Source organism: Dasypus novemcinctus, chromosome 12 (assembly GCF_030445035.2).
Source record: "Dasypus novemcinctus isolate mDasNov1 chromosome 12, mDasNov1.1.hap2, whole genome shotgun sequence".
Classification (NCBI taxonomy): domain Eukaryota; kingdom Metazoa; phylum Chordata; class Mammalia; order Cingulata; family Dasypodidae; genus Dasypus; species Dasypus novemcinctus.
The window spans coordinates 4,368,854-4,380,734 of record NC_080684.1 but is presented as its reverse complement, the minus strand read 5'-3'; the positions used below and the strand labels follow the sequence as shown (position 1 = coordinate 4,380,734).

The window sequence follows — 11,881 nt, the reverse complement described above, 5'->3', positions numbered from 1 at the left end:
AGAGAACCAAGAGTACCTGCAATTGCCAGCAGGAGAATCATATCCATCATCCAGGTGGGATTTACGTCCCCTCTTAATTCAGAGGTGGAGTGGACACCACCATCCCAGGGTTCACAGGATGGAGGAATAAAATATGAATTAAAGTGGACTTACTGGTATTCTACTGTAGAATTATTGTGATTCTAGCAATGGAAGAAATTGTATCATTGATGTGGAGACAGTAGTTGCTGAGGGCATGGAGAGGGAAGAAGAGAAGTGATGTGGGGGCACTTTTGGTACTTGGAGTTGTCCTAAAAGATATTGTAGGTTCAGATGCTGGACATTAATATATCCTGCCATAACCCACTGAATTGACTGGTGGAGAGTGTAAACTACAATATAAATTATAATCCATGCAGTACAGCAGTGCTCCAAAAAGTATTCACCAAATGCAATGAATGTGTCACGATGATGAAAGAGGTTGTAGATCTGGGAGGAATGGGGAGGGTTTTGTGGGGGGTTGTATTGGAACCTCTTATATTTTTCAATGTTAAAGTTTTTGTGATCTATATATCTTTTTAAAAAGTCAGCAAAAATAAAATAAAAAAACAAGAGAATGCTAAAATAGAAGACATAACTGCACACTTGGATGAATTAGTAGATAAAGACCAAACTAACCCTAAAGGAAGAAGAAAGAAAGAACAAAGATCAGAGAAGAATTTAATGTATTAGAAAATAAGAAAGCACTAGAAAAAATAAACAAAACAAAGAACTAGTTCTTTGAGAAGATCAATAAAGTTGACAAACCCTTAGATAGACTAACAAAGAGAGGGGAAGAGAGAGAGAGAGAGACAGAGAGAGAGAGAGAGAGAGAGAGAGAGAGAGAGAGAGAGAGAGAGACAGAGAGAAGTCAAATACCCAAAATAAGAAACAAGAAAGGGAATTTCTCCACTGGACCACAGAAATAAAGACTTATCATAAGAGGATACTTTGAAAAACTATATACCAACAAGAAGGACAATTTAGAGGAAATGGACAAATTCCTAGAAACACATAAGCAGCCTATGTTGATGAAAGAAGAAATTAATGATCTCAACAAACCAATCACAATTAATACAGAAACAGTTATTAAAAAGCTTCCAACCAAGAAGAGTCCCAGACCAGATAGATTCACAGGTGAATTCTACAAAACATTTTGGAAAGCCGTAACACTAATCTTGCATAAATTCCTCAAAAAATCAAAAAGAAGGAAAATTGCCTAACTCCTTCTATGATGCCAACATTACCTTAATCCCAAAGCAAACAAAGACAACAGGAGAAAGAGAAATTAGCGACCAATCTCTCTAATAAATCTAGACACTAAAATCTTCAACAAATTACTTGCTAATCATATTCAACAACACATCAAATGAATTGTACACCATGACAAAGTGAGTTTCATCACTGGTATGCAAAGATGTTTCAACATAGGAAGATCAATCAATGTAATGCACAATATAAACAGATCAAAAGAAAAAATCATATGATCATTTCTATAGATACAGAAAAAGTATTTGACAAAATACAGCACCCTTTCCTGATAGAAGCACTGCAAAAGATAAGAATAGAATGAAACTTTCTGGACATGATCAATATATATGAAAAAACCACAGTTAACATAATTTACAATGGTGAAATCCTAAAATCCTTCTCTCTAAATTCAGGAATGAGACAAGGATGCCACTATCACTGCTCCTATTTAACATTGTGTTAGAAGTACTTGCTTGAGCACTGAGGTCAGAACCAGATATAAAAGACATCCAAATTGGAAAAGAAGAAGTCAAAATTTCACTATTTGCAGATGACATGATTCTGTATATAGAAAGTCCTGATGAATCTTCAACAACGTTCTGAAATGAGTTCCATAAAGTTGCAGGTTATAAGATTAATGGACAAAAGTCAGTAACATGTGTACACCAATAATGAGCAATCTGAGGAGGAAATCAAGAAAAAATGCCATTTAAAATAGTAAAAAAAAAAAAAATCAAATACCTAGGAATAAATTTAACTAAAGATGTAAAAGACTTAGACATCAAAAAATACACAACACTCTTAAAGGAAATCAAAGAAGACTTAAATAAATGGAAGAATATTTACTGTTCATAGATAGGAAGACTAAATATTATTAAGATGTCTGGCCTACTGAAACTGATCTATAGGTTTAATGCAATCCCAACAAATTCAACACATTTTTTACTGAACTGGAAAAACTATGACATTTATTTGGAAGGGAAGGGGACCCCAAATAACCAAAGAAATATTGAAAAAGAATAATGAAATTGGAATAATCACACTACCTGACTTTAAAATACAGTACAAAGCTATAGTCATCAAAATGGCATGGTATTGACAGAAGGATAGAGTCACTGAACAATGGAACATAATTGAGAGTTCTGATATAGACCCTTGCATATACAGTCATCTGATATTGGACAAGGCCACTAAGCCCATTCAACTGGTAGAGAACAGCCTCTTCTACAAATATAGCTTGGAGAAATGAATATCCACATGCCAAAGAATGAGAGAAGAATACCATCTCACACCTTATACAAAAATCAACTTAAGAAGGATCAAAGATCTAAATATAAGAGCCAAGATCATAAAGACCTTGGAAGACAATGTAGGGAAGCATTTACAGGACTTTGTAATAGGAAATGGCTTCATGAACTTCACATCCAAAGTACGAGCAGTGAAAATAAAAATAGATAAGTGGACCCTCCTCAAAATTAAAGCCTCTGCACCTCAAAGGAGTTTATCAAGAAAGAGAAAAGACAGCCTACTGAATGGGAGAAAATATTTGGTAACCATATATCTGATAGGAGCCTACTATCCAATATATATAAAGGAATCCTATATCTTAAAAATAAAAAGACAACCCATTCAAAAAATGGACAAAAGATCTGAACAGATGCTTTTCCAAAGAAGAAATACAAATGGCTAAAAAGCGCATGAAAAGATGGTTGACATCAACACTCATCCACTGATGGTTGGAATGTAAAAGGATCCATTCATCCTGGAAGACAGTTTGGCAGTTCCTAAAATATCTAGCTATAGAATTGCCATATGACCCAGCAATTCCACTGCTGGGTATATACCCAGAAGAACTGAAAGCAAGGAAAAGAACTGATATAAGCATATTAATGTTTGTAGTGGCATTATTCACTGTTGCCAAAAGTTGGAATCAACCCAAATGCCCATCATCAGATGAACTGATAATCAAAATGTGTAATCACACACAATGGAATGCTACTCAGCTGTAAGACGGAATACAGTACTAAGACATGGGATAACATGGATGAATCCTGAGGATTTTATGTTGAGTGAAGCAAGCCAGGCATTGAAGGAAAAATACTACATGACCTCTCTTATGAATTTAGCAAATCAAGCTGTCTCAGAGAGCTAGAGACTGGACAATGGGCTTACAGGAAATGGGGGGACCAGAAAGTTGTGAACTGATGCCTACATGGGTGAAATCTATGATAAAGTGGAGATAAGTAGTTGTGCCGTGAAAGGATAAGACAGAGGCATAGGGATACTATTGGGTGGGGCTTTGCAGGCTTGAGAGTTGCTAGGATTGGGAAGATAGGTCAGCTGATCCATGGAGTTTGGGGGAGGTTTCAGGGTGAGCAGGTCAGCATGGGAGATTGTCAGGTACATGGTTGAAATTATAATGTTGAGAAAACTCTTTAGAAAATACAATGAAGAAGGGCTACTTGTTTGAGGTGTTTGATGGGGACATCTGGCACAGGGTGCACCTGGGGAAGGCTTCTAGGGAGTGTGTGAGTGCTCATCTTGCCATATTATGTTATATCAGTGTGTGGAGACACACACACACATGAGAGGGAAAGTGTTGTAACCCCATCCTGGGGCAGACTGATGTTCTTAGACAGAGGAAAGGGTGTCTCTTGAGAGCATGGGTGGCTCCCAATGGGGGAGCACAGACTAGATTGTCAAGTCCTCATCATTGTACTAAGTATCTACGAATCTTGTCCTTGAAGCAGCAAAGCTTGTTTGTCACTATGGACACTGAGGGGAGGGAGAGAGAAGAATAGAATGGATGGAAGTGGGGGTAACTGGGGGGCAATAGAAGTGTTCCACAATTTTGTGCAATGATGGATAAAAGCCATATTAAATTTCACCAAAATTATTTAAAGATTTATTTTTTATTTAATTCTCTCCCCTCCCCCCCAGTTGTCTGCTCTCTGTGTCCACTTGCTGTGTGTTCTTCTGTGATCACTTCTATCCTTACCAGTGGCACCGGGCATCTGTGTTTCTTTTTGTTACATCATCTTGTGTCAGCTTTGTGTGTGTGTGGTTCCATTCCTGGGCAGGCTGCACTTTCTTTCACACTGGCTCTCCTTATGGTGTGCACTCCTTGCATGTGGGGCTCCCCTATGTGGGGGACACCCTGCATAGCATGGCACTCCTTGTGTGCATCAGCACTGTGCATGGGCCAGCTCCACATGGGTCAAGGAGGCCTGGGATTTGAACCTCAGACTTCCAATGTGGTAGGCAGATGCCCTATCCATTGAGCCAAATGTACTTTCCCCCAAATTTTTAAATGTGTATAGTTGTAAACGTAAACCATAATGCAAACCACATGTAAACAAAAATTTAGAAAAGTGTACAGTCTAAAATATAAACCATAATGTAAGACATAATGGAACCATGGTTGGTTGCTATGTTACTTTTCAAAAAATTTTTTGCATGTATTTTTATTGTATTTTAAGTTTTTATTAAATTGTCTTCTTTTAAAGATCCATAAATCACACACAAAAAAATTACTTCAAAAAATATGAGGTACCCATATACCCCACGTCCCACCCCCCACTCCTCCCACATCAACAACTTCTTTCATCATTGTGGCAGATTCATTGCATTTGGTGCATATATTTAGGAGCACTGCTACACCGCATGGATTATAATTTACAATGTAGTTTACACTCTCCCCCAGTACATTCAGTGGGTTATGGCAGGATATATAATGTTCAGAATCTGTCCCTGCAATATCATTTAGGACAACTTCAAGTCCCAAAAATGCCCCCACATCTTATCTCTACTTCCTTCTCCCTGCCCTCAGTAACTTCCTTGGTCACTTTCTCCAGATCAATGCTACAGCTTCTTCCATTACTAGTCACAATAGTTCTATAGCAGAATATCAGTAAGTCCACTCTACTCCATATTTTATACCTCCATCCTGTGCACTCTGGTTTGGTGATGTCCATTCCACCTCTTTACTGAGAGGGGCTTAGATCCTACATGGTTGATGTATGATTTTCTCCTGCTTGGAGTTGTAGGCACTCTCCGTTCCCCAGTGTGATTGTTGACCATCTTCATCTTCCTGTTAGTTGACATGTGTAAATCCAACAAACTGGAGAATAGGCGTTGCAACTCTGCTGAGGCTCAGGGACCAGCTGGCACATGGCCAGTTCAGAGATTCAAGTCACTCGAGTATACACCAACCCCTGCACCAACCACATGTTCAGTAAGAGTAACAGAAGAGGCATGTGCAGAAAGGTCACATCTGAGTTCAACTCCATCACACTCAGGAACACAAATTCCAAAATAGGGCCCATTGACAAGGCACTGAACTCCAAAGACAACTGACATAGCCATAGAACATGTGTATCTCCATAGCCCTCAGGAGCACCAGCACCTGTCATAGTATCTACTTTGGCTCTTTGGGATCCTGCTGAGGCGTGCATAAGCACGACCCCTCTGATGACCTCCTGAGTCTTTTTTGAAGTCTCTTAGCCAAATAAACTCATTTGTCTTTACCATTTCCCCCTTTTATTTAATGTCTTTTTTCTAGTTGCATCACCAGTTAGTGATTGGCTACCCTTATCTTTACTATGCAGAGAGAGAGCTCTTTTTCTGCCACTCACACTGTGATGTGCAAGAATGAGAGCCTTTCATCTGGCTATGTGTTGCATTGCTCCAAGATGTATTCACCAAATGCAATGAATGTGTCTTACTGAAATGAAAAGGGATGTTGATGAGGGAGGAGCAGGGGTTGGGGAGTGGGTTATATGGAAACCTCATGTTTTTTAATGTAATATTTTGTGTCATCTATTTGTCTTTTAAAAAAGACAAAATAAACAAAGAAATCCTTAAAAAAATATGAGTGCCTGAGATAGGTTTCAGGGGATATTTGGCTGCCATCTGAATGGAAGTGTCCAAGGAATGGGGCCCATCCAGAGTTTACTTCTCTGGTTTTTGGTGCCTCTGACATTTCAGGGTTTGAGACTGACTGCACAGTAACCCAGACAAAAGTTCCTGAATTAAATCTCAGGAAACATTTGGCTGCTCTCCGATTCTTGCCTCCCCAGAAATCACAGAGACTCTGCCACCAGGCATTTTCAGGTCTATTCTTGACTTGGGAGACAGGCTGAATAGATCTTGGTGTCAAAGAGATTTCAACCTGAAGCTGCTAAGCTGAATATTGCTTCTTCCTCGAATTTGCTCCTTCCTCAGAGAAGGGGCAAAAAGCTTCTTCCTATTTTTAATAGAGGACTTCAAAGCCATTCTAATTTTATGACTTTACTGTCTAGGGGTTTCACAGTTAGACCAACCATAAAAAGGTCATTAAGTGATTAGAGATCAATTGTTCTAGCTAACAGGCCTTGGGGCCCTGAGGCAATAACTTCCTTGCTAGCAAAGGCATTTTTCAAGTTTCACAGTTTTTAAGACTTTCCAAAGCATTCAAACACAAACTTGTAAAGAGATATTCAGTAGCAAGAAGTAGGAATGTAAAACATGGGTAAAGGTTAATTATGCAATGTATCCTGGCCTGGGACTCCCCTGGGGAAGGGAACACCCACAGCATCCATCTTGGCTCTGCCTGCCCCTTAGAAAAATGGACTTGCAATGGCATGGATCTGCAAAGCCCCTGCTCTTCATCACTGCCATGTCCCCCTTAGGGGAGAGGGTGGAAGAATGCAATGGTTGCTAGCCCTGAAGGCAGAACTAATGAAAGGGTGACACAGTGAGCTCCTGCCCTGCACCCCAACCCTCCCAACAGGGGTTAGATCTCATCAGCCTGGGTGTGTGGTGCAGATGCAGAGTTCCAGTGCCCCTGCCTCTTCCCTCCCAGGATTACATGCTGTGGGGACTTGTAGGTGAACCCATTTAAAATGGAGAACTAAAGGAAGACATTAAACAGACTTTAGGTCATAGTTTCAATCACCAATAAGCACATGGTTGGCTCACCAAATATGTTACCAGATTTTGTCTAGGTTCTTGACTATGCTGCAGAAATGAATTTCAAAAGTACATTGGGTGAGATAGGCCAATAATTTATTCAGGTAGGGAGGGATAAGAAATGAGAGAAAATAAAAGATCATGGGTTCCAGATAGAAAGAAAGGGACTGAAAAGTGATAAAGCAGGCTGATTTACAGACTACACTTTCTCATTATAGATGATAATTCCCCAGGCTTACTTGCATAGTAATCCAAATGGGCAGAGAAGGTGGTCAGAGTCAATGTCCAGAAGCAAGAGAGCTCAGAACTTGCACCTGCTTTATGCACCTTTAATTATTTCACTCCTTTTTTAATGGCAGGGGAGGAGTTCTAGTTCATTGCCCCTTTGATTGATTATCCCCCCATCAACACCCCTGAGGGCACAATGATTAAATCCTTGGGGAATATCTGGGGCGTCTCCTGGCTTCTGGAGTAAATCATGTACTGAATGACAGAATCTTGGGGAGGGTCTTCCATCAGTCATTTTGGGGTTGTTGAAGTCCATGTTGACTTCTTGCCAGGTTTCAGATCCATCTATTGGTTATACACCTTACTAGCTAGCTTCAAAAGTAGTCAATATTTCTATGATTCTCTGTCATATATAGAGATATCTGCATCTAAGCATCAAAAACCTATACATGCTATCTTGCCATGGCCCACTGGGTGGTCTGGGGGAAAATGTAAACTGCAAAGTAAATCACTACCCATGTGGTGCAGCAGTGATCCAAAATGTATTCACCAAATGCAATGAATGTTCCACAATGATGAAAGAGGTTGTTGATGTTGGAAGAGTGGGGTGAAGGGGGTGGGGGATATACAGGGGCCTCATATTTTTTAATGTAACTTTTAATAAAAATAAAGAGAGGAAAAAAACACATTGTAAGAAAAAAAGAGAAACTGGAAAATCTCTGGAGCTTGCACCTGGGTAATCACTGTGCCTGCCACTTAGAAGCAGGCTTTGGAGGTGGGTGGGGAGAAGGTGTAGCTGCCAGAGATGAGACCAGGTGGCCAGAGTCCACAGGAGTGAACCTCGAGTTGTTGGAATTCTTTGGGCAGAGGTATCCAGAGGAAGCTGATAGAACTTTGGATTATATCAACATGGCCCTAACATGCACCTTTAATAGGTGGGGCATACTGCTTGTGGTTGGCTGTAACGATGGCCACTTGCCATCTGGGATTTCTTGAGAAGAGTCATTGCTAAAATAAGCGCATATATCCATCCAGTTTGTTCTTTATGCTGGAGTTGAGATGGTCATAAGCTTGTGAGTGCTTCTACTGATAACATAGTGTCACAGTGGGATGTATTTTCAGGTGACCGTAACCAGAGATTTCAATTCCCTTTACCCATCTTAAAAGTCCAGTATCATCCATGATATCAGAACAAAGTACCCCTGTGTCCCATGAAATCTCCTGCCATGTTCACCCTTTCAGATTTCAAGCTTGTTGTTCTGCCAGTAGATAATGACTCTGATTTGAATGTGGTTGCATCTTTTGATAGGCAAGGGGAGTATATCTATAAGGAAATGTGAAAGGCAAGATTTTGGTCCTAAAAAGAGATTTCCCAGGATCGTGTTGCTTCCTTCTTAGGAACAACTGGAACCAGCAATACCACAGCCATGAAGTCAATAGAGTTTGCCCAGAAAGGAAGTTGCTTTTTAATTAACACAGCAGATCAAATAATCAGAGTTTATGATGACAGAGAAATCTTAACCTGTGGAAGAGATGGAGAACCTGAACCAACGCAAAAATTGCAGGACTTGGTGAATCAGACCCAGTGGAAAAAAGGCTGTTTCTCTGGGGATGAGGAACACATAGTGGCAGGTTCAGCCATATGTACAGGGGGCCTTGCCCTCTACATATGGAAGAAGAACATTGACAACATGGTGAAGCTCCTCTGTGGGACTAGAGGAGAACCTCTCTTTGGTGTAGCTTGGCATCCTGATTGACCAATCATAGCATCCATTTCTTGTGGGGTAGTATCTACTTTGGCACAAAATCAAGTAGAAAATTGGAATGCTTTTGCACCAAACTTCAAAGAGTTGGATGAAAATGTGTAATATGAAGAAAGGGAATCAGAGTTTGATACTGAGGATGAAGATACGAGTAAGCATGAAGAAATGGGATGATGCTGCAGAGAATGAAGAAGTAGATGTCACCAGTGTGGATCTTATTGCTGCCTTTTGTGGCACTGATGAAAAGCTGGAAGAGTCAAAGTCTCTATTATATTTACCCATTGACCCTGAGATAGAAGACCCAGAAGAAAAGTCTCACGGACCCCTCTGGATGCACTCCAAACCTCATAGATGGATGAAAGGGCTAATTCAGAAAAGAAGAGGCAGCCCTCAGCTGATGGATCCCAGCTACCTAAGGAAAAAAAAAAAAACAACCAATATAGAATTTCAAAGAGTACCAAATGATGAAGTCCATCCACCACTGGGAGTGAAGGGGGATGGAAAATCCAAGAAGAAGCAAGCTTTCCAGCCTAAAGGATCAAATGCAGAGAGAGCCATCCCAGAACTGTTATGAAGACCCTCGAAGCTCTTCATTCTTCCCCACTTTGCCATCATGTGGTCTCTGGATACACTGGTCAGTCATTTGAGATTGACTTTAATTTAAAACAAAGGCCTCAGGGGGTGGGGCAAGATGGTGGCTGAGTGAGCATACCTGATAATATCTCCTGCAAAGAAGGGCTGGGCAGTGTTGGAGGTTCTTTGGGACCAGGCTGTTTCGGGATTTTTGCAGGGCGGGAGATGTCTGGACATCGATTTGGTGGGAAGGTAACAGAGAAAATTCATCTATAAGATAATTGAGACTCTATTACACGGAGGTGGGAACTGCATGTGGGACACTCCCTCCTGGGGTGGGTGGAGCCACAGCACTGGCGCTGCAGCAGCGATTTCTGGAGGCTCTGCGGTACTGGGGAATTCATAAGCCCTGAGTAGGCTATCGGGGGATTAACAGGACAGGAGGCCTTTGCAGACCGATTTGGGGAGACAAATGGGAGTTTTATTGCAAAGAGGGGAATTTTTGATTGCAGACATAAATAATAGTGCCTCTGCCTAGAGCCCAACCCCCCCAAGCCCGGCTGCCGATCTGCAGCAGACTTAAATTGCTAGCAATAAAGAGACGCCATCAAGAGGCTGTTTCAGGGTCTGGCAGGGTGGGAGACGTCTGGAAGCCAATTAGGGGAATATTTTGTGAAGCGTGGGAATTTCTGTTCTGGACTCTGTTATTGGTGTTTCTGGCTGGAGCCCAACCCCCAGGCCTGGCTACTGATCTGCATCATTAAATTGGCTGCAGTGTAGAGGTGCCCCCAGGTGGCCATTCTGGGGGCTTACAGGGTATGAGGTGTCCTGAAGTCAAATTGGTGATACAGCCACAGAACAGACCCAGTGAGTGAGTGAATTGTGGGGTTCAGACACACAGGATAGAGTTTGCGGATGTGACCTCACCCATAGGGCTGGCACCCAGCTGCAGGGATCCCTGAAGACTGTGTTGCACTACGGTACTCCGAGGCTCCCTGTTAACCAGACTTGAGGTTGCCAGGTCTGAGTCCCCTAAACCCTGGTGGCCCACACCCCAGAGACTCACACCTCTTCAGTCTTCAATATCTCAGACTTTCCATCCCTGAATCCATCACGCCCTGAGGTCCATCTGAGGTCCTTGAATGTCCTAGCCCTCAACGTTCATGTTTTTTCTTTTTTGTTTTGTTTTGCTTTACTTTTATTTTATTTTATTTTTTAATATATTTTTTAATGTCCTGATTGCTAACACTGCATTATCTCCGAGTCTTTTCTCCCAGCGTATCCCCCAGACTTTTTTTTTTTTTCTTTCAGTTATTTAGGGGTATTTTGTTGTTGTTATTCCTGTGGTGGTTGTTCTATATCTTTTTGTTTTTCTTTTCCCTACAGGTTTCCCGCCCTTTACCAACCCCCTTTTTCTTTCTTCCTTTCTTCTTCTCTTTTTTTTTCTCTCTCTTGTCCCTCATTTTCTTCTTATTTTATTTTATCTTAATTATACAATAGGTGCTGCAGGGAACACCTCACATTTGCTGGCTTTCCTCATCCTCCACTGCCTCATTTCTGTGTGAATTGATTTTGGCTACCTACACTATCCCCTTTCCCCTACATCTTGATATCTTCCATCATCTACTGTCTCTCCTATATTCCACCTCCCTTTCTTTGATCCCCAAAGTGTCTAACTCTTAATTTCTAATACCTTTGTTTTGTTTTCTATCTTTTATCCACTCTTGAAACTATTACCTTTCTTTTCTCTTTCCCTCTCTCAAGAAAATGCTAGCTTTTTAATTCACACCATATTCCTCCCATATTCAGTTGACTACCTCATTATAGGTACTCTATCTACTGCTGTAACTCTACACAATTTACATGAATCTAATATCCATCCTTCCAGATCTCATATTGTTGCTCTGTTAACATTTATCACCAATACTACTTTACACGTTTTTCTTGCTTACACAATTGCCTTTCCCTGGCCCTAATACTTTCCTTTAAAGTGAACTCAACCAGCAATAAGAAATTAGAATAAGAAGAACAAAGTGACAAATGGAAGATATAACACTTATGAAAAAGCAACAGCTAATTAATCCCCAAGACTAGACAAA

General features: G+C 40.9%; 1 pseudogene; it reads left to right on the top strand.

Moving 5' to 3' along the window:
* The first annotated feature begins 8,657 nt into the window (after positions 1-8,657).
* LOC131280772 (retinoblastoma-binding protein 5 pseudogene) lies at positions 8,658-9,783 on the top strand (annotated as a pseudogene).
* Positions 9,784-11,881: the final 2,098 nt, after the last annotated feature.